The sequence below is a fragment of the Macaca thibetana genome, chromosome 14 (assembly GCF_024542745.1).
Source record: "Macaca thibetana thibetana isolate TM-01 chromosome 14, ASM2454274v1, whole genome shotgun sequence".
In the NCBI taxonomy this organism is placed as follows: domain Eukaryota; kingdom Metazoa; phylum Chordata; class Mammalia; order Primates; family Cercopithecidae; genus Macaca; species Macaca thibetana.
Window position 1 is genome coordinate 63,805,068 of NC_065591.1, and position 26,065 is coordinate 63,831,132.

Here is a 26,065-nt window from a genome sequence, read left to right on the forward strand (position 1 = left end):
CCACCTCCTTGTCAGTATTTGGTATTGTCAGAGTTTTGAATTTTAGCAATTCTAAAGTGTAGTGGTATCTCATTGTTTTAATTTGCAATTCCCTAATGACATAGGATGTGGAGGATCTTTCCATATGCTTATTTGTCATCTGTATATCTTCTTTTTTTTTTTTTTTGAGACGGAGTCTCGCTCTGTCGCCCAGGCTGGAGTGCAGTGGCGCTATCTCTGCTCACTGCAAGCTCCCCCTCCTGGGTTCACACCATTCTCCTGCCTCAGCCTCCCCAGTAGCTGGGACTACAGGTGCCCACCGCCACGCCTGGCTAACTTTTTGTATTTTTTTTTAGTGGAGACGGGGTTTCACTGTGTTAGCCAGGATGGTCTCGATCTCCTGACCTTGTGATCTGCCTGTCTCCGCCTCCCAAAGTGCTGGGATTACAGGCTTGAGCCACCGCACCCAGCATCTGTATATCTTCTTTGGTGAGGTGTCTGTTCAGATCGTTTGCCCGTTGTTTAATTTGGTTGTTTTCTTTTTTTTTTTTTTTTTTTTTTTTGAGACGGAGTCTCGCTCTGCCGCCCAGGCTGGAGTGCAGTGGCCGGATCTCAGCTCACTGCACGCTCCGCTTCCCGGGTTCACGCCATTCTCCTGCCTCAGCCTCCGGAGTAGTTGGGACTACAGGCGCCCGCCACCGCGCCCGGCTAGTTTTTTTGTATTTTTTAGTAGAGACGGGGTTTCACCGTGTTAGCCAGGATGGTCTCGATCTCCTGACCTCGTGATCCGCCCGTCTCGGCCTCCCAAAGTGCTGGGATTACAGGCTTGAGCCACGGCGCCTGGCCAATTTGGTTGTTTTCTTATTGTTCAGTTGTAAGCATATATTTTGAATATTCCTGTATCACATATGTATTTCGTAACTATTTTCTCCCAGTCTGTGGCTTCTTTTCTCATTCTCTTGACATTTAACTTTGATATATTAATTTTTTTTTTATTTTTAAAACTGAGGTATAATTTTTGAGATATAAAACACTGAGATATAATTCACATAATAAAATTCACTCTTTAGGCCAGGCACAGTGGCTCATGTCTATAATCCTAGCACTTTTGGAGGCCGAGGTGGGTGGGTCACTTGAAGTCAGGAGTTTGAGACCAGCCTGGCCAACATGGAGAAACCCTGTCTCTACTAAAAATACAAAAATTAGCCAGCTGTAGTGGTGGGCACCTGTATTCCCAGCTACTTGGGAGGCTGAGGCAGGTGAATTGCTTGAGCCCAGGAGACAGAGGTTACAGTGACCCAAGATCGCACCACTGCACTCCAGCCTAGGCGACAGAATGAGACTCTGTCTCAAAAAAAAAAAAAAAGGTCGGGCTCGGTGGCTCACGCCTGTAATTCCAGCACTATGGGAGGCCGAGGCGGGCAGATCACAAGGTCAGGAGATCGAGACCATCCTGGCTAACATGGTGAAACCCAGTCTCTACTAAAAATACAAAAAATTAGCCGAGAGTAGTGGCGGGCGCCTGTAGTCCCAGCTACTCGGAAGGCTGAGGCAGGAGAATGGCGTGAACCTGGGAGGCGGAGCTTGCAGTGAGCCAAGATCGTGCCACTGCACTCCAGCCTGGGCGACAGAGCGAGACTCCATCTCAAAAAGTAAAATAAAAAATTCACCCTTTAGAGTGTACAATACAGGGATTGCACAAAGTTCTGCAACCATCACCACTATGTAATTCTAGAACATTTCATCTCACTCCAAAAAGAAACCCCAAGCCCATTATCAGTCATTTCTATTCCCCTTTCCCACTACCTGGCAATCACTAACCTACTTTCCGTCTTTCTGAATTTGCCTGTCTGGGCATTTTCATATAAATAGAATCATCTACTATGTGGGATTTTGTGACTGGATTCTTTCATTTTGCATATTTCAAGATTCATGTTGTAGTATAAATCAATACTTCATTCTTTTCATGGCTGAATAATATTCTATGTATATTATTGATACACTGTATTTTATCCATTCATCAGTTTGATGAACATTTGGATTGTTTCCACTTTTTCATTATTATGAAAAATGTTGCTATGTACATTGTGTACAAATTTTTGTGTGGCTGTGTGTTTTCATGTCTCTTAGGTATAAGGTAGGAGTAGAATTACTGGGTTAGATGGAAACTCTATGTTTAACTTTTTGAGTGACTGTTAGGCTCTTTTCCGAAATGGCTGCCTCACTTTACATTCCTACTAGTAGTGTATGAGAGTTCAATTTCTCCAAATCCTCACCAACAATTGTTATTGCCTATCTTTTTGATTATAGTCATTTTGGCAGGTATGTATAGTGATATCTCATTGTGGGTTTGATTTGCATTTCCCTGATAGCTAATGACACCGAACATCTTTCATGTGCTTTTTAACCTTTTATGTATCTTCTTTGGATAAATGTCTATTCAGATCCTTTGCCTGTTTTAAAATTGAGTTAATTTGCTTTTTATTGTTGTGTTTTAAGAGTTCTTTATATACTCTGGATACTAGACTCTTATCAAATCTATGAGTTTCAAAGATTTTCTCCCATTCTATAGGTTGTCTTTTTACTTTCTTTTTTTTTTTTTTTTGAGACGGAATTTCACTCTTGCCCAGGCTGGAGTGCAATGGTGCAATCTTGGCTCACTGCAATTTCCATCTCCCGGGTACAAGTGATTCTCCTGTCTCAGCCTCCCAAGTAGCTGGGATTACAGGCATGCACCACCACTCCCAGCTATTTTTTTTGTATTTAGTAGATACAAGGTTTCACCATGTTAGCCAGCCTGCTCTTGAACTCCTGACCTCAGGTGATCCACCCTCCTTGGCCTCCCAAAGTGCTGGGATTACAGGCGTGTGCCACCGTGCCCGGCATCTTTTCACTTTCTTGATAGTGTCCTTTAAGTGCAAAAGTTTTCATTTTCCTTTTTTTTTTTTTTTTAAACGGAGTCTTGCTCTGTCACCCAGACTAAAGTGCAGTGGTGCCATCTCTGCTCACTGCAACCCCCACCTCCTGGGTTCAAATGATTCTCCTGCCTCAGCCTCCTGAGTAGCTGGGATTATAGATGCCTGCCATCACACCCAGCTAATTTTTGTATTCTTAGTAGAGATGGGGTTTCACCATGTTGGCCAGGCTGGTCTCAAAACTCCTGGCCTAATGGTGATCCGCCCACCTCAGCCTCCCAAAGTGCTGGGATTACAGGTGTGAGCTGGCAGGCCCAGCCAAAACTTTTCAATTTGGATGAAGTTCCGTTTATTTTTTTCTTGTTATTTGTGTTTTAGTGTCATATCTAAGAAATCATTGCAATATCTAAGAAACCATTGCTTAATCCTAAAAAAAAATTGTGGTAAAACATACAAAATATAAAACATCACAATTTTGACCATTTTAAAGTTTATAATTCAAAGGCATTTAGTACACTCACAATGTTATGCAACTATCACCACTATTGGGTTCCAGAACGTTTCATCACCCGAAAGAAAACCCTACACCAGTTAAGCAGTTACTCCATTCCTCCCTTTCTCCATCCTGGCAACCATTCATCTACTTTTTGTCTCTCTATATATGCATATTCTGGACATTTCATATAAATGAAATAATACAATATGTGGCCTTTTATGTCTGGCTTATTTCACTTAGTATAATGTTTTCTTTTTTTTTTTTTTTTTTTTTTTTTGAGACGGAGTCTCGCTCTGTCGCCCAGGCTGGAGTGCAGTGGCCGGATCTCAGCTCACTGCAAGCTCCGCCTCCCGGGTTCACACCATTCTCCTGCCTCAGCCTCCCAAGTAGCTGGGACTACAGGCGCCCACCACCTCGCCCGGCTATTTTTTTTGTATTTTTTTAGTAGAGACGGGGTTTCACTGTGTTAGCCAGGATGGTCTCGATCTCCTGACCTCGTGATCCACCCGTCTCGGTCTCCCAAAGTGCTGGGATTACAGGCTTGAGCCACCGCGCCCGGCCCAGTATAATGTTTTCAAGGTTCATCCATGTCGTAGCATGTATCAGTACTTCATCCTTTCTATGGCTGAATAATATTAATGATATGGATACACCACATTTAGTTTATCCATTCATCAGTTGATGGATATTAGGGTTGTTTCTGTCTTTTGGCTATTGTGAATAGAAAAAGAAAAAACATGCAGAACTTTTTGTTTGAACATCTGCGTGTCTCTTAGGTATAACCTAGGAGTAGAATTGCTGGGTCATATAGAAATTCCGTTTAAGCTTTTCAGTGACTGGTAGACTCTTTTCCAAAGTGGCGCATCATTTTACATTCCTACCAGCAATAAATGAGGGTTCACATTTTTCCATATCCTTGTCAATACTTATTTCGTTACTTTGTTTTTGTTTTACCTTATAGTCATGCTAGTGGGTGAGAGTAGTATCGCATCATTTTGATTTGTATTTTTCTAATGACTAATGATATTGACGATATTAAGTATCTTTTCATGTACTCATTGGCCTTTTGTACATCTTTTTTTGGAAGATATTACAACCATATCTTCTAAGAGTTTTATCATAGTTTTAACTCTTATGCTTAGGTCTTTGATCCAGTGTAAGTTAATTTTTGTGTATGGTGTGGCGTAGGGGTCCAGTTTTTTTTTTGTATGTGGATAGTCAGTTGTCCCAACATCATTTACTATTCTTTTCATATTATGTTTCATAATTTTTCATTGAATGTTGGACATCATGTGTAGAACAGTAGAGACTGTAATAAATAGTATGAAGGCCTAGAAATGAGCATGCCTCTCCTTTTCATAGGCTGTTTCTGTGGGTAATTGAGGTAATTTAGTCTAGATTTGATCTGGTTTTAGGTTTTATTGTTACTATGGTTACCTTCAGTGTACCATCAGCTTTAAATTCCTCTAGCATTACCTTATGGTTAGGGTGGAGGCTGGGTTGGTAAAACTTTATCAGTTTTTTTTATGTTTCAAAATTGATTAATTTTCCTCTTGACTCTTTCTATTCTTTTTGTCCTCATGGGTAATTACATTTTTTCCCACATTTAAAAATTGTGAAAAAATATACATAATATAAAATTTGCCATCTTAACCATTTATAAGTGTATAGTACAGCAGTATTAAATACACTTCATATGTTGTGTAAGCATCACCACCGTCCATCTTCATAATTCTTTTCATCTTGCAAAATGGAAAGTCTATACCCATGAAACAGTAGCTCCCTATTCCTTCCTCCCCACAGACTCTGGAAACCACAATTCTACCTTCTGTCTCTGTGATCTTAACAATTCTATGTATCTTATATAAGTAGAATCATACAATATTTGTCTTTTTTGTTAATTTGTATGTATGTGTGTGAGGCAGAGTTTCACTCTGTTGCATGAGCTGGAGTGCAGTGGTGTGATCATGGCTTGCTGCAACTTCAGCCCCCCAGGCTTAAGTGATCCTTCTACCTCAGCCTCCCCAGTAGCTGGCATCACAGGCCAGTGCTACCATACCCAGCTAATTTTTTTCATGTTTTTGTAGAGAAGAGGTCTTGCTATATTGCCCAGGCTGGTCTTGAACTTCTGAGCCCCAGCAATGCTTTCACCTCAGCCTCCCAAAGTGCTGGGATTACAGATGTGAGCCACTATGCCTGGCCAACATTTGTCTTTTTGTGACTGGCTTATTTCACTTTGCATAATGTCCTTAAGTTTCACCCATATTGTAGCATATGTTAGAATTTCCTTCTTTTTATGACTGAATAATATTCTGTTGTATGTATATGCTACATTTTGCTTATCTGTTCATCTGTTGATACTTGTGTTGCTTCCATGTTTTAGCTATTGTGAATAACACTGCTCTGAATATGGGTATACAAATATCTCTTTGGGACTCTGCTTTCAATTCTTTTGGTTATATACCCAGAAGTGAAATTGCTGGATTATATGATGATTCCATATGTAATTGTTTTAGGAACCTCCATATTGTTTTCCACAGTGGCTGTATCATTTTACATTTCCGCCAACAGTGCAAAAGGGTTCCAACTTCTCCAAACCCTCATCAACACTTGTTATTTTCTGATTTTTTAAAATAGCAACCATCCTAATGGGTCTGAGATGGTGTCTCATTGTAGTTTTGATTCACATTTCCCTAATCATTACTGATGTTGAGTATGTGTTTTTGTGCTTATTGACCATTTGTATATATTCTTTGGAAAAATATTTATTCAAATCCTTTGCCCTTTTTAAATTATTTTTTATTGAAAAAATTGAGAGTCTAATTCTGTCAAGCAGGATGGAGTGTGGTGGCACGATCTCTGTTCACTGAAACCTCCACCTCCCGGGCTCAAGCAATCCTTCCACCACAGCCTCTCAAGGAGCTGGGACCACAGGCATGCCCCACCACGCCCAGCTAATTTTTTTGTATTTTTGGTAGAGGTGGGGTTTTGCTATATTGTCCAACCTGGTCTGGAACTCCTGGTCCCAAGCAACCTGATTACCTCCACCTCTCAAAGTGCTGGGCTTACAGGCATGAACCACTGCACCCAGCTCTTCCCCCCGCCCTTTTTTTTTGAGACAGAGTCATGCTCTGTTGCCCAGGCTGGAGTACAGTGGTGTGATCTCGGCTCACTGCAACCTCCTCCTCCCAGGTTCAAGCAGTTCTCCTGTCTAAGCCTCCTGAGTTGCTGGGACTACAGGCGCATGCCACCATGACCAGCTAATTTTTTTTTATATTGTTATTAGAGACCAGGTTTCACCATGTTGGTCAGGCTGGTCTCGAACTCCTGACCTCTGGTGATCCACCCACCTCAGCCTCCCAAAGTGTTGGGATTACAGGCATGAGCCACTGTGCCTGGCCCTATTTTTAAATCATGTTGTTTTATTTTTTCACTGTTGAGATTTATGAGTTCTCTATATAGTGTGGATATTAATCTCTTATCATACGTATAATTTGCAAATATTTTTTCCCATTCTGTGGGTTGCCTTTTTACTCTCTTGATAGTGTCTTTCATTGCACAGATTTTTAAATTTTTTATGAGCCCCGATTTATTTTTTGTTGTCTGTGCCTTTGTTGTCATTTCCAAGAAATCACTGTCAAATTCACAGTTGTAAAGATTAGCGCTATATTTTCTTTTAGAATTTTATACTTTTAGGTCTTATATTTAGATCTTTGATCCATTTTGAGTTGATTTTTGTATACGGTTAGATAAGGGTCCAAATTTATCTTTTTGCATGTGGATATTCATATTTCCCAGCACCGATTGTTAAAAGACTGTTTTTTTCCCCATTGAATGATCCTGGCACCCATATAGAAAATCATTTGTTCATATATGCAAGCATTTACTTCTGAGCTGTGTATTCTATTCAGTTGGTTTATATGTCTGTCTTTATGCCAGTATCATACTATTTGATTAGTAGAGCTTGTAGTAAGTTTTCTAGTCAGGAAGAATGAGTCTTCCAGCTTTGCTCTTCTTTTTTAAGATTATTCAGGGTCCCTTGAAGTTCCATATGAATTTTAGGATGCGTTTTTCTATTTCTGCTAAAAGCATCATTGGGATTTTGATACAGATTGCATTGACTCTGTAGATTGCTATGGAAACACTGGTAAATTCTTGTATGTTGAGTCATCCTTGCATTCCAGGAATAGATCCTACTTGGTCATGGTATATAATCCTTTTCATATGCTGCTAAATAGGTTTGCTAGTGTTTTGCTGAGTATTTTTGCATTAGTAATCATAAGGGATATTGGCTTGTAGTTTTCTTTTCTTGTAGTGTCTTTGTCTGGCTTTGGTATCAGGGCCTCACAGAAATTGTTCTCTCCTTTTTTTTTTCTAAGTTTGAGAAGGATTGGTGTTCTTTAAATGTTGGGTAGAATTCAGCAGTGCATCAGTTCCAGAGCTTTTATTTCCCAGGAGACTTTTTATTACTCATTCAATCTCCTTGCTAGTTATAGGTTTATTCAGATTTTATATTTCTTTGTGATTTAGCCATGATAGGTTTTGTGTTTCTAAAGATTTATCAGTTTCATCTAGGTTATCCAATTTGTTGGCATGCAGTTGTTCATAGCACTCTCTGATAATCCTTTCTACTTCTGTAGAGTCTAGTAATGCCCTTGCTTTCATTTCTGATCTTAGTAATTTGACTCTTCTCCCTCTTTTGCTTAGACCATCTAGCTAAAGGTTTGTCAATTTATTGATCTTTTTAAAGAATCGATTTCTTGTTTGATTTTCTCTGTTGTTTTCCTATTCTCATGTTATATACTTCTCATCTTTATTATGTCCTTCCTTCTGTTGGCTTTGGTTTTGGTTTGTTCTTTCTGGTTCCTTAAATTACAGTTAGGTTGTTGATTTGAGACTTGTTTTTTAATGCAGGCATTTATACCTATAAATTTCCTCCTTAGCACTGCTTTCACTGCATTCCATAAGTTTTGGTGTGGTGCATAAATACTTACAGGTCATTATCATGTACCCGTTAAGTATTTTCTGATTTCTCTTGTGATCAGTTGTTTGATTTTAATAATTTTATGGATTTTTTGTCGTTTTACTACTGTTATTGATTTCTAACTTATCTTGCTCTGTCAGAGAAAATACTTTGTATGATATCTAAATTCTAGGGCGGTGTTGGCAACAGTCTTGGCAGCGGCTGTGGCAGGTGGCAGGAGAAAAATGGCGGAGTATCTGGCCTCCATCTTTCGCACCTAGAAAGACAAAGTCAACTGTTCATTTTATTTCAGAATCGGTGCGTGTTGTCATGGAGACAGGTGCTCTTCGTTGCACAATAAACCAACGTTTAGCCAGACCATTGCCCTCTTGAACATTTACCATAACCTTCAAAATTCTTCCCAGTCTGCTGATGATGTGTGCTGTGCTGTGAGCAATGTTGAGATGCAGGAACACTATGATGAATTTTTTGAGGAGTTTTTTATAGAAATGGAGAAGTATGGGGAAGTTGTGGAGATGAACATCTGTGGCAACCTGGGAGACCACCTGGTGGGGAACGTATAGGTCGTTTTGTGTCTGGAATTGGTGGGTCCTCGGTCTGACTTCAAGAATGAAGCCACGGACCCTCGTGGTGAGCGTTACAGTTCTTAAAGATGGTGTGTCCAGAGTTTGTTCCTTCAGACATTCAGATGTATCTGGAGCGTCTTCCTTCTGGTGGGTTTGTGGTCTCGCTGTCAGGAGTGAACCTGCAGACCTTCATGGTGAGTGTTACAGCTCTTAAAGGCAGCGTCTCTGGAGCTGTTCGTTCTTCCTGGTGGGTTCGTGGTCTTGTTGGCTTCAGGAGTGAAGCTGCAGACCTTCGCAGTGAGTGTTACAGCTCATAAAGGGAGCGTGAAACTAAAGAGTGAGCAGCAGCAAAATTTATTGCAAGGAGTGAAAGAACAAGCCTTCCACAGTGTGGAAGAGGACCCCCCAGTGAGTTGTGGCAGATTGGCTTAGGCATCCTGCTTTTATTCCCTTATCTGGCCCCACCTACATCCTGCTGATTGGTCCATTTTACAGAGAGCTGATTGGTCCATTTTGACAGAGTGTTGATTGGTGCGTTTACAATCCTTGAGCTAGACACAGAATCAGAGTGCTAGTTAGCTAGATACAGAGTTAGCTAGATACAGAGTACCAATTGGTGTATTTACAAATGTCCCATGTACACTTGAAAAGAATGTATATGCTGTTGTTGTTGAGCACAGTGTTCTGTATATGCCCATTATATCTAGTTGGTTTACTGTGTTGTTTAAATCAAACACAGTGTGCTGATTGGTGCATTTACAATCCTTGAGCTAGACACAGTCACAGAGTGCTAGTCCTCCAAGCCTCCACTAGGTTAGTTAGATACAGAGCACCAACTGGTGTATTCACAAACCCTGAGCTAGACACAGAGTGCTGATACGTGTATTCACAAACCCTGAGCTAGACACAAAGTGCTGATTGGTGCACATACAATCCTCTGGCTAGATATAAAAGTTCTCCAAGTCCCCATCGGGTTCAGGAGCCCAGCTGCCTTCACCCAGTGGATCCTGCACTGGGACTGCAGGCGGAGCTGCCTGCCAGTCCCAAGCTGCGCCTGCACTCCTCAGCCCTTGGGCTGTCGATGGGACCGGGGGCCACTGGGCAGGGGGCAGCGCCCGTCAGGGAGGCTCAGGGAGCCCACTGCAGAGGGCGGGGGGTGCAGACACGGCAGGCTACAGGTCCCGAGCCCTGCCCCGCGGGCAGGCAGCTAAGGCCGGTCGGAATTTGAATGCGGAGCCGGCGGGCCGGCACTGCTGGGGGACCCCGTGCAACCTCCGCAGCTGCTGGCCCGGTCCGAAGCCCCTCACTGCTCTGGGCCTGCGGGGCCAGCCGACCGCTTGGTGTGCAGGCCCCGAGCCCGCTCCTGCACGGGCCTGAACTCCCGGCGTGAACTTGCACTGGCCTGCGAGCGCAGCTTGCAGCCTGGGTTCCCGCCAGCGCCTCTCCCTCCACACCTACACCTTCCCGCAAGCAGAGGGAGGCAGCTCCGGCCTCAGCCAGCCCAGAGAGGGGCTCCCACGGTGCTGTGGTGGACTGAAGGGCTCCTACAAGCACCGCCAGAGTGGACACGGACTCTGACGCTGAGGCCGAGGAGGCACTGAGAGTGAGGGCTGCTAGCACATTGTCACCTCTCAGTTTTGCAGTGAGGAAGATGTGGAAAAGGCTGTGATTGACTTGAATAACCGTTGGTTTAATGGACAGCCAATCCACGTGGAGCTGTTGCCTGTGACCAACTTCAGAGAAGCCTGCTGCTGTCAGTGTGAGATGGGAGAATGCACACGAGGCGGCTTCTGCAACTTCATGCATTTGAAGCCCATCTCCAGAGAGCCGTGGCAGGAGCTGTATGGGCGCCATTGCAAGAAGTGTAGATCAAGATCCCGATCCCTGGAGCATAGTTCTCGGTCTAGAGACCGTGGCCGTAGTGGTGGTGGAGGTGGTGGCAGAGGCCAGCATGACAGGAGGCCATCTAGAGATCAGGAAAGATCTGGGCGATTCTGAGCCATGCCATTTTTACCTTATGTCTGTTAGAAAGTTGTGGTTGATTGACCACACCTGTTCATAAGGGGAATTTTTTTAAAACAACAACAAAAAACCCACAAAGATGGGTTTCTGAATAAAATTTGTAGTGATAACAGTAATAAATAAATAAATTCTATTGAGACAATTTGTGGCCTAACATATCTTGAAAAATGTCCCGTGTACACTTGAAAAGAATGTATATGCTGTTGTTGTTGAGCAGTGTTCTGTATATGCCCATTATATCTAGTTGGTTTACTGTGTTGTTTAAATCCTTTATTTCCTTACTTATCTTCTTTCTGGTTCTTCTAATACTGAGAGTAGGATATTGAAGGCTCCAACTACTTTTTTTTTTTTTTTAAATATTGTACTTTAAGTTCTAAGGTACATGTGCACAACGTGCAGGTCTGCTACATATGTATACATGTGCCATGTTGGTGTGCTGCACCCATTAACTTTTCATTTACATTAGGTATATCTCTTAATGCTGTCCCTCCCCTTTCCCACTTATGGCCCTTTCCCATCACACAGGCCCCAGTGTGTGATGTTCCCCTTCCTGTGTCAAAGGGTTCTCATTGTTCAATTCCCACTTATGAGTGAGAACATGTGGTGTTTGGTTTTCTGTTCTTGCAATAGTTTGCTGAGAATGATGGTTTCCAGCTTCATCCATGTCCCTACAAAGGACATGAACTCATCCTTTTTTATGGCTGCATAGTATTCTATGGTGTATATGTGCCACTTTTTCTTAATCCAGTCTATCATTGATGGACATTTGGGTTGGTTCCAAGTCTTTGCTATTGTGAATAGTGCCACAATAAACATACGTGTGCATGTGGAAGACTCCAACTATTATTGTAGAACTTACTATTTCTCCCTTTAGTTCTGTCAGTTTTTGTTTCATGTATTTTGATGGTCTTTTTTAGGTATATAATTTTTCATAATTGTTGTATCTTATTCCTGTATTTAACTTTGTATTTTTAATATTCTTGGCTGGGCCCCATGGCTCATGCCTAATCCCAGCTGTGTAGGAGGCCAAGGAAGCAGGATAGCTTGAGCCCAGGAGTTTCAGACCAGTCTGGGCAACATAGTGATACCTCATCTCTACAAATCATTAAAAATATTTGCTGGGCATGGTGGTGCATGCCTGTGGTCTCAGCTACTTGGGAGGCTGAAGTGGGAGGATTGCTTAAGCCCAGGTGGTTGAGATGGCAGTGAGCTGCGATCATGCCATTGTACTCCATCCTAGGCCACAGAGTGAGATCTCGTCTCAAAAAATAATAATGTTATTTTCTCTTGTAAATATTTTAAAAACGTCTTTAAAAAATTGAAGTGTATATTGTCTGATGTTGGTATAAGCATGTCTGCTCTCTTTTGGTTACCATTTGCATATAATATGTTCTTTTCCATCCTTTCACTTTCAATATATTTGTCTCTTTGGAGCTAAAGTGAGTCTCTTGTAGACAGCATATTGTTGGATTATGTTATTAAAATCAATTCTGACAATCTTTGCCTTTTGATTGGAGAGTTTAATCCGTTTACATTTAAAGTTGGCTGGGAGTGGTGGTTCACACTTGTAATCTCAACAGTTTGGGAAGTTGAGGCAGGTGGATCACCTGAGGTCATGAGTTTGAGATTAGCCTGGCCAACATGGTGAAACCCCATCTCTACTAAAAATACAAAAAAATTAGCTGGGCATGGTGGCACATGCCTGTAATCCCAGCTATTTGGGAGGCTGAGACATGAGAATCACTTTGCTTAAACCCAGGAGGTGGAGGTTGCAGTGAGCCAAGATTGTGACACTGCACTCCAGCCTGGGTGACAGAATGAGACTCTGTCAAAAAAAAAAAACAAAGTAATTACTAATAAGAAGGGGTTTTTGACATTTTGCTATTTGTTTTCTATATTCCTTATGGCTTTTTTGACCCTCATTTCCTTTATTACTGTCTTCTTTTATGTTTATTCTTTTTTTTTTTTTTTTTTGAGACGGAGTCTTGCTCTGTCACCCAGGCTGGAGTGCAGTGGCCGGATCTCAGCTCACTGCAAGCTCCGCCTCCCAGGTTTACGCCATTCTCCTGCCTCAGCCTCCCGAGTAGCTGGGACTACAGGCGCCCACCACCTCGCCCGGCTAGTTTTTTGTATTTTTTAGTAGAGACGGGGTTTCACCGTGTTAGCCAGGATGGTCTCAATCTCCTGGCCTCGTGATCCGCCCGTCTCGGCCTCCCAAAGTGCTGGGATTACAGGCTTGAGCCACTGCACTCTGCCTAGTTTATTCTTTTGTAGTGAAACATTTAAATTACTTTCTCATTTCCTTTTGGATATATTCTATAGCTGTGTTCTTTGTAATTACTATGGGGATTACATTTAACACCTTAAAGTTATAATACTATAATTTAAATTTATATCTGCTTAACTTCAATAGCGTACAAAAACTCTGCTCTTTTTTTAACAATCCACCCTCAACCCTTTTGGTTACTGATGTCACAAAGTTACATCTTTATATACTGTGTGCCCCAAAACAAACCAATAATTCTTTGAAATGCATTAGTCTCTTAAATTATGTAGAAAACATAATGTGGAGTTACACATTAACATCACAATACTAGCTTTAAAAACGTAAATTAGCTGGGCATGGTGGTATGTGCCTCTAGTCCTAGCTACTGGGGAGGCTGAAGCAAGAAGATCACTGTATTCAGGAGTTTCAGGCTACAGTGAGCTACGATTGGGCCCTGCACTCTAGCTTGGGTGACAGAGCAAGACTTTGTCTTTAAAAAATAATAAAAATAAAAATTAAAAATGTATTAGTCTCTTAAATCATGTAGAAAGCAAAAAGTGCAGTTACAAACCATTGTTACAATAATTCTAGCTTTTATAATTGCCCATGTATTTACCTTTATTGAGATCTTTATTTCTACATATGGTTTCAAGTTACTGTCTAGTTTTTATTTAAATTTCACCCTGCAGGATTCTCTTGAGCATTTCTTCTTTTTTTTTCTTTTTCTTTTCTTTTCTAGAAATAGGGTCTAGTCAGGCACAGTGGCTCACGCCTGTAATCCCAGCACTTTGGGAGGCTGAGGTAGGTGGATCACCTCAGGTCAGGAGTTCGAGACTAGCCTGGCCAACATGGTGAAACCCGTCTCTACTAAAAATACAAAAACCAGCTGAGTGTGATGGCATACATCTGTAATCCCAGCTACTCTGGAGGCTGAGGTAGAATTGGCTTGAACCTGGGAGGCAGAGGTTGCAGTGAGCCAAGATCACACCACTGTACTCCAGCCTGGGTGACAGAGCAAGACTCTGCCTCAAAGAAAAAAAAAAAAAAAAAAAAGAAATCGGTCTCACTCTGTCACCTAGGCTAGAGTACAGTGGTATAATCATAGTTCACTGTAACATCAAACTCCTAGGCTCAAGTGATCCTTCTGCTTCAGCCTCTTGAGTAGCTGGGACTATGTGTGCATTGTCTAATTTTTAATTTTTTTTAATAAAGATAGGATCTTACTATGTTGCCCAGGCTGGTCTTGAACTCCTGGCCTTAAGCAATAGCAGTCCTCCCACCTCAGCCTCCCAGAATGCTGAGATTATAGGCATAAGCCACCACACTGAGCCTTACTATTGAGCATTTCTTGCAGGGCAGGTTTAATGGCAATGAACTCCCTCAGTTTTTGTTTATCTGGGAATATTTTAATTTCTCCCTCACTTTTGAAGGAACGTTTTGGTGGGTATAGGATTTTTGGTTGACTTTTTTTTTTTTTTAAGCACTTTGAATATATCAGTCCACTACCACTGGGCTCCAAAGTTTCTGATGAAAAACCTGTAGATAGTCTTATTATGGCTCCTTTGTACATGATGAGTTGCTTCTCTGTTCCTGCCTTCAGGATTCTCTCTGTCTTTCAAAAGCGTGATTATAATGCGTCTCAGTGTGGGTGCCTTTGAGTTCATCTTACTTGGAGTTTCTTTGAGCTTCTTGGATATTTATATTCATGTCTTTCAATCAAATCTGGGAAGCTTTCAGCCATTATTTCTTCAAATATTCTCTCTGCCCCTTTCTCCCTTTTCCTCCTGGGACTCCCACAAGGTATAGTATATCTTGGTCAGCTTGATGATGTCCCATAAGTCTCTTAGGCTCTGTTCACTTTTCTTCAATCTTTTTTCTTTCTGTTCCTGACTTGATAATTTTTCATTGTCCTATCTTCAATTTCACTGGTTCTTTCTTCTACCTGCTCAAATCTGCCTCTGAATGTCTCCAGTAAAATTTCATTTTAGCTATGCTTTGCAGCTCCAGAATTGTGTTTTTTTGTTTGTTTGTTTCTTTTTGGGTTTTCTCTCTCTTTATTGATATTTACATTTTGTTCATAAATCATTTTCTTGACTTTCTACATGTCTTCCTTTGGTTCTTCGAGCATCCTTAAGACAGTTGTTTTAAAGACTTTGTTTAGTAGATCTCCCATCAGGTCTTTTTCAGGGACAGTTTCTGTTGATTTTTTTCCTTTGAATAGGCCATGATTGCCTGTTTTTTTGTATGCCTTATAATTTTTTTTTTGTTGAAAACTGGACATTTGAATCTAATAATGTGGTAACTCTGGAAATAAAATTTCTTTCCCTTTCACAGGGTTTTGTTGTTGTTGTTTTATTGTTGTAGGCTGTCTGTGCCAAGGATCAGCCTGAAGTATAAACTTAAGGCCTTCTGAGGCCTTTACCAACTCTGTATCTTCTCTAAGACATTATGATCACTTTCTAATTTTCCCTGTATATGCAATTGCTTTTGAATATCTTAGTTTTAAATGTCTGGCTCCCAGTAGGAAATAAAAGAGAAAAATGAAGAGGGAGGGAAGGGTGCAAGCACATTAATCCTAGACGTCACTTCAGCCAGAGGGACTTGCTACAATGGGAGGAGGTATAAGAATAAGGGTCTCTGCCTTTTTTTCTTTACGCCTGTGATCAGAATTAGCAATCAGAGCACAGATCCCAAGTATTTGAAAGACAGGCTCTTTTGCCCCTCCTGGCTCCTGGAAGCTGCATTCAAGCTGCTGTAGGAACATGTTCACAGCTGCCTGCCATGGGGCTGGGAGGTGGGGGATGGGTAGTTGTTACTGTGCTAAGAGTTGAAATTGAACAAAATTAACCACAATTTATCATCTAAGCCTTTCCTGGGAAGTCGCAGGATTCCACTAGACTCCAGAGCTCCAAAATAGTTATATCAGACAAATTCTGCCACTGTAATTGTCTGGGTGGGGAGACAGATTCCTGATGCTTCCTACTCTGCCATCTTCCCAGAATCCTCTGGGTATTTACCTTTTAAAAAATTATTTTACTCTTTCTTTGTGTGTGTTGGGGGGTTGTCTAAGGTGGGGAGCATACTATATGGTGCTTAATCTGCCATACTTTTTTCATTTTTCCTTCCTTTTCCTCTCTGTGCCCTAGTATTTTATGTAGATTGTGTTGGTTAACTTCTCAATTTTGCCCACAGGTTAAAATATATCTAAATAGGGTTATGATAGAAGCAGAGGAAGAACGCTCATCACACAGAGATCCTTGATATGGAACAAGCTGTAGCAACTGATGAGACTTTGCTATGTTTATCTTTGTAAGAGTAAATTGCTCTGTGCATGGGATAGGTGGCATTATGTAGCATGAAGTTTTTTTTCAAAAATACAGGTTTGGGAAGATCTATATTGTTGTTGGGTTAAGTCCGAAGATTCTGAGAGTATTTGGAAGAGACAGATTATAATGATGGGCCCTGAGATTTAAGTGGACTTGGAGAAAGGGATCAGATGGGCAATAAGAAGGTTGGGGTTAATGGACTACAAGTATCAATAAGGTCACAGAATTACACACAGGATGTACTTCAGTTCATACAAGTGAACTGGAAGATGAAAGATATTGGCTAGAGAGGGATAGGGGCTTCGGAGGAAGTTTAATTACTTGTGATGAAATTTAGACTGTGACCATAACATAGGTGATTGAGGTGTGCAGGGGCAGAAAAAAGACCACTAAATGTAAGGAGAGCAGGGCTTTAGATAGGTCACTCATGGAAGGTTGAAGCCACAAGAATGATGGCATGTGCTGGGGAAGAGAGAAAGTGACACAGGTACTAAAATCTTCCCTGTGAGACAGTGATTGGGAGATCAGTAGGCAGGACTGATTAGAGAAAGGCTGGTATAGTTGAACTGATGAGTTCAAAAGAGCTGAGAGGAAGGATCAGAACTAATTGAGGAGGAGCAGTGGAGGCTCACTTCCTGGGTCTGACAATGAAAGCAGCCTCTGACTAAGAGGGCTACAGGGTAAGTAGAACCTTAGGGGACAGCCAGAGTAAGCTGTGTCTTTAGGGGACAGTTAAGGTGAAGAAGTGAAGCAAATATTCCAACAAGAAGGTGCATGTAGCAAATAATCTACCGATTTTAGAAAGGAAGCGCTGGAGGACACAGTGGAAAGGTTGGAAAGGGAAGCAGTATGTGATGATGTGGTGGTAGATGACCACTGAGGTTAGGGTCAGACTTCTTGGGATTACTATAACAAATCTGTGAGGGATGGTAGTATTAGACTTGAAGACTCTTAAGAGGATGGTGGGCTAATAGTTTCAGGATTGTGGATGAGTCTACATTCCTTATCTCTGCAACTGATCATGACTCTGGAGGGTCCCACTGGTGACTGCCCTCCCCCGCTAACCATTCCATATTTGCCTTGTCCTGTGTCACTGCCTTAGACCACTATGGTTCATTGTCCAGTGGATGATCCAAATCTTCCTCCTTTAAGAATGCAAGTCCTTATTACTTCTAGTATTTAATATCTAAGTCAATTAGGACCACAACACTGGAAAAAATTGTAGAAATATATAAAACATGAAAATTAATCTGAGAAAATCACTCAGCATGAAGCCTCTTTGTCAAATATACCTACTGTTTTTTCCTACTGTCCTTTCTTGCTTTATGGTTTTTAGTCTTCTCTCCACATCATTGAACATTTTAAGCTTTTTTTTATTTTTGGAGATGGAGTCTCGCTCTGTCACCCAGGCTGGAGTGCAGTGGTGCAATCTTGGCTCACTGCAACCTCCGCCTCCCAGGCTCAAGTGATTCTCCCGCCTCAGCCTCACGAGTAACTGGGACTACAGGCGCGTGCCACCATGCCGGGCTAATTTTTTTTTCTTCTTTTTTTTTTTTTTAGTAGAGATGGGGTTTCACCATGTTAGCCAGGATGGTCTCGATCTCCAGACCTTGTAATCTGCCTCGGCCTCCCAAAGTGTTGAGATTACAGGCGTGAATTACCGCGCCCGGTCAAACATATTTTAAATTCAGATTTTTTTTTTCTTATATTACTAACACTTCTTGGAACCAATTTCTCCCACTGGTTGCATCTGCACATTTTCCTTCTTGGTGATTTGTTTCCTTTTTCACTGGGTAAGTTTTCCCTGTAAAGTCATTTTCAGTAGGATTTGATTTTCCATAGCTTTGTGAAAACTGGATTATGGCAATAATCTTACAGAACAGTTCTGTGCTTGTTTCTATGGGATTCTTTGGGTTTCATTGGTCCAGGACCAGCTTTTTGTTAGTTTTTCAGCTTGACAACCCACTAATATTTGGGTATTGTGAATCTGGACCACTCACAAAGAACAAAAATATGAATTTTTTCTTAGCTCTTTCAACTTACATTTCTGAGCAGTGGTAGACTTTCTTGCATTCCCTTTTGAGTCTCAGGTCAATGAACAGTGTTTGTTTAGTCCTCATTTCACACACAGATGGTCTTTAGAGACTCCTGTCTCACTGTTGAAGCCCTAGTACCCAGCCATTAGGCTTTTATCTAGTCTCAAGTCTCTATGAACTCCTTGGTCTCCACTTTCACTCACTCTCTACATTTTAGGTTCCATTCATTTCTGGCACCTAGAGATTTCCCATTCTTTTTATTTATTTTTATTATACTTTAAGTTCTAGGGTACATGTGCACAACGTGCAGGTTTGATACATAGGTACACATGTGCCATGTTGGTTTGCTGCACCCATCAACTCATCATTTACATTAAGCATTTCTCCTAATGCTATCCCTCCCCCAGCTCCCCACACCTCACCCCCGCTTTTTTTTTTTTGAAACAGAGTCTCACTCTGCCACCCAGGCTGGAGTCCAGTGGTGTGATCTCGGCTCACTGCAACCTCTGCCTCCTGGTTCAAGCAATTCTCCTGCCTCAGTCTCCTGAATAGCTGGGATTATAGGCACATGCCACCACGCCCGGCTAATTTTTGTATTTTTAGTAGAGACAGGGTTTCACCATGTTGCCCAAGCTGATCTTGAACTCCTGACCTCAGGTGATCTGCCTGCCTCGGTCTCCGAAAGTGCTGGGATTACAGGTGTGAGCCACTGCACACAGCTGGGATTTCCCATTCTTGGTTTCAAGTCTAGTTGTGTATTAAACTTTTTTGTCTTATTACATATATTAAATATTTCTGTTTGAGGTAGAAGAGAGTTTGCCTGAAATTACTCTATCTGTTATATATTGGTCAGAAGTCATCCCAAATCATTTCACACAATGCAGACAGAGGGTCTTTTAAAACACAAATCTTGTCATTTCATTCCCTTAGCATGGCATTCAAGGCACTTTGAAATCAGGAAACTTGCCTCTCTAGCTTCATTTTCCACCAATTTCCTCTCTTCTGCACACTCATACACAGCTACTATACTCCAGCCACAGACAATAACCCTTCTCTTTCTCTCATAATCATATTTAGGGTGTGTGTTAATGATATATTTACATTTTCCCTAATTTTCGCATACTGTCAAGATGGGATTGCAAAAGCAGGAATGTCTATTTCCTGAGAGCCTAGACCCAGAAAACAGTAGCTCCATATAGCATCACCTCTGGACACAGTAGTGCAGTATGACCTTAACATTATTCAATTAAAAGTGCTGTCAATTAGATTTGTATTAAGTTATTAGGTTTACATTAAATTATATATTAAGAATGTATATTTTAATGATATTAAATCATCCTTTCTAAAACTTGGTATGTTTTTTCATTTGTCAGATCTTATTTTTATGCCCTTCAATATGGTTTCCTTGTTAAATTTATTAAGTATAATTTTGAACAGGTAATACATTAATATGGTTCAAAACTTACTAAAAAGTATTTAAAATAACATAGCAATGTTCCCCTTCCATTGCTGTCCCTGAGTTACCCAGTTCTGCTCCGTTCCAGAAGTAGGCTATGTATAGATGAGCAAATATATAAACCTATTTGTTGCAATTGTAAATGGAATGTTTTTCTTTTGTTACTGTTTGTAGTTGATTATTGCTAGAATACAGAAAAACAATTGATTTTTGTACAGTTATCTTTTATTCAGACACTTATCCAATTTTCTTATTAATGCTAATAGGCTTTTACTATAGCCTTTTTTTTTTTTTTTTTTTTTTTTAAAAAAGACAGGCTGGAGTGCAGTGGCACGATCTCATCTCACAGCGACCTCCACCTCCTGAGCTCAAGTGATATTCCCATCTCAGCCTCCTGAGTAGCTGAGACTACAGGTGGATGCCACACATCTAGCTAACTTTTTGCAGAGATGGGGTTTCACCATGTTGCTCAGGCTGGTCTTGAACTCTGGGGCTCAAGCAGTCCACCTGCCTTGGCCCCTCAGTGTTCTGTGTTGGGATTACAGGCGTTAGCTACCGCACCTGTTTTGTGTGTTTTTGTTTTTTGTTTTGTTTTTGAGATTAGGGTGTCACTCTGCCACCCAGCCTGGAGTACAGTGGCATGATCATAGCTCACTGTAACCTCATACTCCTAGACTTAAGGAATCTTCCCACCTCAGCCTCGAGTAGCTGGGTATACAGGCATGCACTACCATGCCTGGCCTGAAATAACTTTAAACTTAGAGAAAAGTTGCAAAAACAATACAAAGAATTCATACACATCCTTCTCTCAGATTTCTCAAATGTTAACATCTGTTTTTGTTTGTTTTTGAGACAGTCTCACTCTGTCACCTATGCTGGAGTGCAGTGGTGTGATGTAGGCTCACTGCAACCTCTGCCTCCAGGTTTGAGGGATTCCTGTGCCTCAGCTTCCCAATTAGCTGGAATTACAGGCATGTGCCACTATGCCCAGGTAATTTTTGTGTTTTTAGTAAACAGGGGTTTCACCATGTTGTCCAGGCTGGTCTCTAACTCCGGACCTAGGTGATCCACCTGCTTGGGCTTTCCAAAGTGTTGGAATTGCAGGTGTGAGCCTGGCCAACACCTTACTTTTTGCTTTATCATTCCGTGTGTGTGTGTGTGTCTGTGTGTGTGTGTGTGTGTGTGTGTGTGTGTGTAGTTTTCTGAAATATTGGCAAACCAAATTAGAGGTTTACCTTTAACCTCTACTTATATTTTCTAAAAACAAGGACGTTCTCTTCCATAATCATAGCATAACTATCAAAATGAGAAAATTTAACAATACTGTCACTCTCTAGACATTTAAGTAACATTTAAGTTCTTGATTTAGTAAATTAATAAATTTCCTGACACTGAGCTTGTATTGCTAAAATAAACCTTATGTAATCAGAGTATACAATTCAACTTTATTTTACTTGCAATTTTTGCATCTATGGTCATAGGTGAGATTAGGCTATAGCATTCTTTCTGGCACTTTATCAGGTTTGAGTACAACGGCAGCTTAGATAATAGTTAAAACTCATCTATTTTGGGGGTTGAGTGATGGCTACAGGAGTATGTTTACTTTGTAATCATTCACTGAGCTGCATACTTGTGATATGTACAATTTCCCATATATTTTTCAATTAAAAAGTTTAATTAAAAACACAATTTTTTATTTTTTATTTTTGGGACAGGGTCTCGCTCTGTCACCCAGGCTGGAGTACAGTGGCACAATCTTGGCTCACTGCAACCTCTGCCTCCTGGGCTTAAACAATCCTCCCCACCCCAGCCTCCCAAGTAGCTGTGACTACAGGCAAGCACCATCATGCCTGGTATTTTCAGTAGAAGTGGGGTCTTGCCATGTTGCCCAGGCTGGTCTCAAACTCCTGGGCTCAAGTGATCTGCCTGCGTTGGCCTCCCAAAGTGCTAGGATTACAGGTGTGAGCCACCATGCCTGGCCAACAATCTTTTAGAAGGATAACATTTTATTTATTTTTTGCCATCTTACGGTGCTGAAAAAGGATGATATTTTAATCACCTTTCCAATTTCTTCTTGGGTAATCAATTGACCTATTCAAACTATGTCTAGGATCAGTGTTTGCTGGGAAATTATCCATTTGCTCTGGTTTCAAATTTGTTGCCATAGAGTTCTATTATTATTCTCAATTCCTCAATATATATGGTTATGTCCAATTCCTCATTCATAATTTTTTTTTTTTTGCTCCTTTCCCCTTTTATCAGGCTCAGGAGGTTTTATCTATTTTATTGGTGCTTTCAAATAATTTTTAATTTATTATTTTTCTTGTTTCTACCTTAAGTTTAGCTTTTATCTTTCTTGGTCCATTTTCTATTTTTTATGGTTTAAATGTGTTTCTTTCCTAAATTTCTTTTTCTTCTTTTACTATACTGAGGGATTTCCCTAAATTTTAAAATCACTACACACATTTGAGTTTCTCTTTTTGAACAATAAACATGTTACACTTTCATTTCCAAGTCTGGTCTCATGTATTCTAGGATCCTTAATAGGGAATCTGGGGCCGAGCGCAGTGGTTCATGCTTGTAATCTCAGCACTTTGGGAGGCCAAGGTGGGTGGATCACTTGAGACCAGGAGTTTGAGACTGGCCTGGCAAACATGGTGAAACCCCATCTTTACTAAAAATACAAAAATAAAAAATAAAAATAAAAAATAGCTGGGTGTGGTGGCGCACGCCTGTAGTCCCAGCTTCTCAGGAGGCTGAGGCATGAGAATTGCTTGAACTGGAGGTGGAGGTTGTTGCAGTGAGCCAAGATCGCACCACTGCACTCCAGCCCGGGCAACAGAGCGAGACTCTGTCTAAAAAAAAAAAAAGGAAAAAAGAAATCTGGGTCTCACCTTGCTGCATTTTCTCAGAGCTCCAATCCTGGCCACAATGACATGACAAATAAAAATATGCCGCCTCCCGGGTTCAAGAGATTCTCCTGCCTCAGCCTCCCGAGTAGCTCAGACTACAGGCACCTACAACTATGCCTGGCTAATTTTTCTATTTTTAGTAGCGATGGGGTTTCCTTATGTTGGCCAGGATGGTCTCAATCTCGACCTCGTGATCTGCCCCTCCTCAGCCTCCCAGAGTGCTGGGATTACAGGCGTGAACCACCACGCCCGGCCAGAAGTGATTCTTAATGAGGTTCCTTAGAATCTAAGGTTCTACCCTGTCTCCTTATCCTATTCTCAGGAAGGTGGCTGTTGGGTTTTCTAGTATAAAAGTTATCTGATTTTGAGTTATATGCCTAGTATTCCTGGCCACAGTTAACTGAACCAACGGACTGACAGCTGGGCATAAGACCTCCATCTAGTAGGAATACTGCACACAGGATGGTTACTACCTGACTTAACTAGAGCCTCTATGGGAAGTCTAAACATCAAATAGAAAGAACGGAGCAGAAACACAGAAAGCAGGAGAAAAAGCAGAAAGAATAGTAAGGTTATAAAAATGGCAGTCATAAACCCTATGGTATTGAATTAAAACCATATTCTAAACTCATGACTTTTACTTATTTTTAAAAATATGAAATGGGGTCTTGCTGTGTCACTCAGGCTGCAGTGCAGTGGTACAATCACAGCTCACTACAGCCTCAACCTCCTGGACTCAAGCGATCCTCCTGCCACAGCCTCCTAAGTAGCTAGGATTACATGAATGTGCCACCATGCCTGGCTAATTTTTATTTTTTAAATGTTTGGAGGATGAGGTCTTGCTATGATGTCCAGGCTGGTCTTGAACTCCCGGGCTCAAGTGATCCTCCCACCTTGGCCTCCCAAAGTCCTGGGATATAGGCATGAGCCACCATACCTGGCTCATGGTTTTTAATAACATACAGATAGATAGACAGAATAATAAAATCAATGTGTGTATTTGCGTATTGTTTTAACATATATACATAAATGTTTTCTAGCTCTGTCTGCTGAGAAGGCCTACAAGCAATGACACTCTGCCAATGATACTCTAGCCAGGAGTATATATTGTGTCCAGATCTTGGTTTCCAGACTTGGTTTCTAAGTTCCTTTTTTCTGGAATAAAAGGAACTGGGAGCTTAGAGAAATGACTGATATCAGGGCTGAGACGGAAAATGTGAGTAAGCCTGAAACATCTTGTCCCAGAAAATGCTTAAAAAGTGACAGAGGCAATGTTGAAACAACACAGGTGCCAACTTCAATGAGTTCTCACTGGCCAAATCTGAGCTAATCTGAGCAACAAAATAAACTATGTTAGCATTAGATTATAGCCTGCAGAATAAAACAGATATCCATTCATTCATACTGATATAAATTATCAAATAAATAAATGGGGAAAAGGGACAGCTCTTCCTTATAGTAGAATACCAATTAATAAATACAGGTAAAATAATGAAACAAAGTCACCATTAGGCAAGCATAACATTAATACCTGTTATAAGGAAGAATCATTGATGGCAGAAATGAAAATCAGCAGGCAAAATTTTAAGGATAAATAAGACATTCACACAGCTTCAAAGTAGAACATTCTTATTAATTTCAAAGGGAAAATTCCTCATTGTACAGTGGAGAAACCTGGCACACACCACCTTAGCCATGTGATCAAAGTTACCACCACCTAGGCTGGGCATGGTGGCTCACGCCTGTAATCCCAGCACTTTGGGAGGCCAAGGTGGGTGGATCAACTGACGTCAGGAGTTCAAGACCAGCCTGGCCAGCATGGGGAAAACCTGTCTCTATTAAAAACACAAAAATCAGCTGGGTGTGGTGGCGGGCACCTGTAATCCCAGGTACTCAGTAGGCTGAGGCAGGAGAATCACTTTGAACCTGGGAGGCGCAGCTTGCAGTGAGCTGAGATTGCGCCACTGCACTCCAGCCTGGGTGACAGAGTGGGACTCCGTCTCAAAAAAAAAAAAAAAAAAACAAACCCAAAACAAACAAAATGTTACCACCACTCTCTGCTAGGAGGCACTAAGAATGGCACACTGTGGTTGTCTTGCCAAAAATGCAGACCCTCAATCATATCATGTAAAAACATTAGACAAACTCAAATTGGGGAATATTCTATAAAATAACTGGCCTGGACTCTTCCAAAGTGTCAAGGTCATGAAAGATAAAGACGGAGAAACTGTCACAGGCTGACAGAGATGAAGGAAACACAACAACAAAATGCAGTGTGGGACCCTGGACCAGAAAAAGAACATCGTCGGGACAACTGGTTTGAATGCCCGTAGATTAGTTAGTAGTTTATCAGTGTTAACTTCCTGGTTTTCTTTTTTGAGATGGAGTCTCGCTCTGTTGCCCTAGCTGGAGTGCAGTAGCATGATTTCCGCTCACTGCAACCTCTGCCTCCTGGGCTCAGGTGATTCTCCTGCCTCAGCCTCCCAAGTAGCTGGAATTACCGGAGCGCACCACCAGGCCCGGCTAATTTTTTTTTTAGTAGAGACAGGGTTTCACCATGTTGGCCAGGCTGGTCTCGAACTCCCGACCTCAGGTGATCTGCCCATCTCAGCCTCCCAAAGTGCTGGAATTACAGGCATAAGCCACCGCACCCAGCAATTTCCTGGTTTTAATAAACTACCATATGGCTTTGTAAGATGTTATCATTGGAAGAAGCTAGATGAAAGGTACATGGGAATTTTCTACTATTTCTGCAACTTTCTGTAAGTCTAAAATTACTTCAAAACAAAAAGGAAAAAAACAAAGAAAAGAAAAGCAGGCTGGCCGCGGTGGCTCACACCTGTAATCCCAGCACTTTGGGAGGCCGAGGCGGGCGGATCACAAGGCCAGGAGATCGAGACCATCCTGGCCAACATAGTGAAACTCCGTCTCTACTAAAAATACAAAAAATTAGCCGGGCGTTGTGGCGGGCGCCTGTAGTCCCAGCTACTCAGGAGGCTGAGGCAGGAGAATGGCTTGAACCCAGGAGGTGGAGCTTGCAGTGAGCTGAGATTCAGCCACTGCACTCCAGCCTGGGTGACAGAGCGAGATTCCGTCTCAAAAAAAAA

General features: G+C 41.5%; 1 protein-coding gene and 1 pseudogene across 1 annotated transcript in view; one reads left to right on the forward strand and one right to left on the reverse strand.

Moving 5' to 3' along the window:
- The window catches only part of LAMTOR1 (late endosomal/lysosomal adaptor, MAPK and MTOR activator 1), a 282,658-nt gene that overhangs the window by 215,469 nt on the left and 41,124 nt on the right, over nt 1–26,065 (reverse strand). The window lies entirely within an intron of this gene.
- LOC126935246 (splicing factor U2AF 35 kDa subunit-like) lies at nt 8,593–10,938 on the forward strand (annotated as a pseudogene).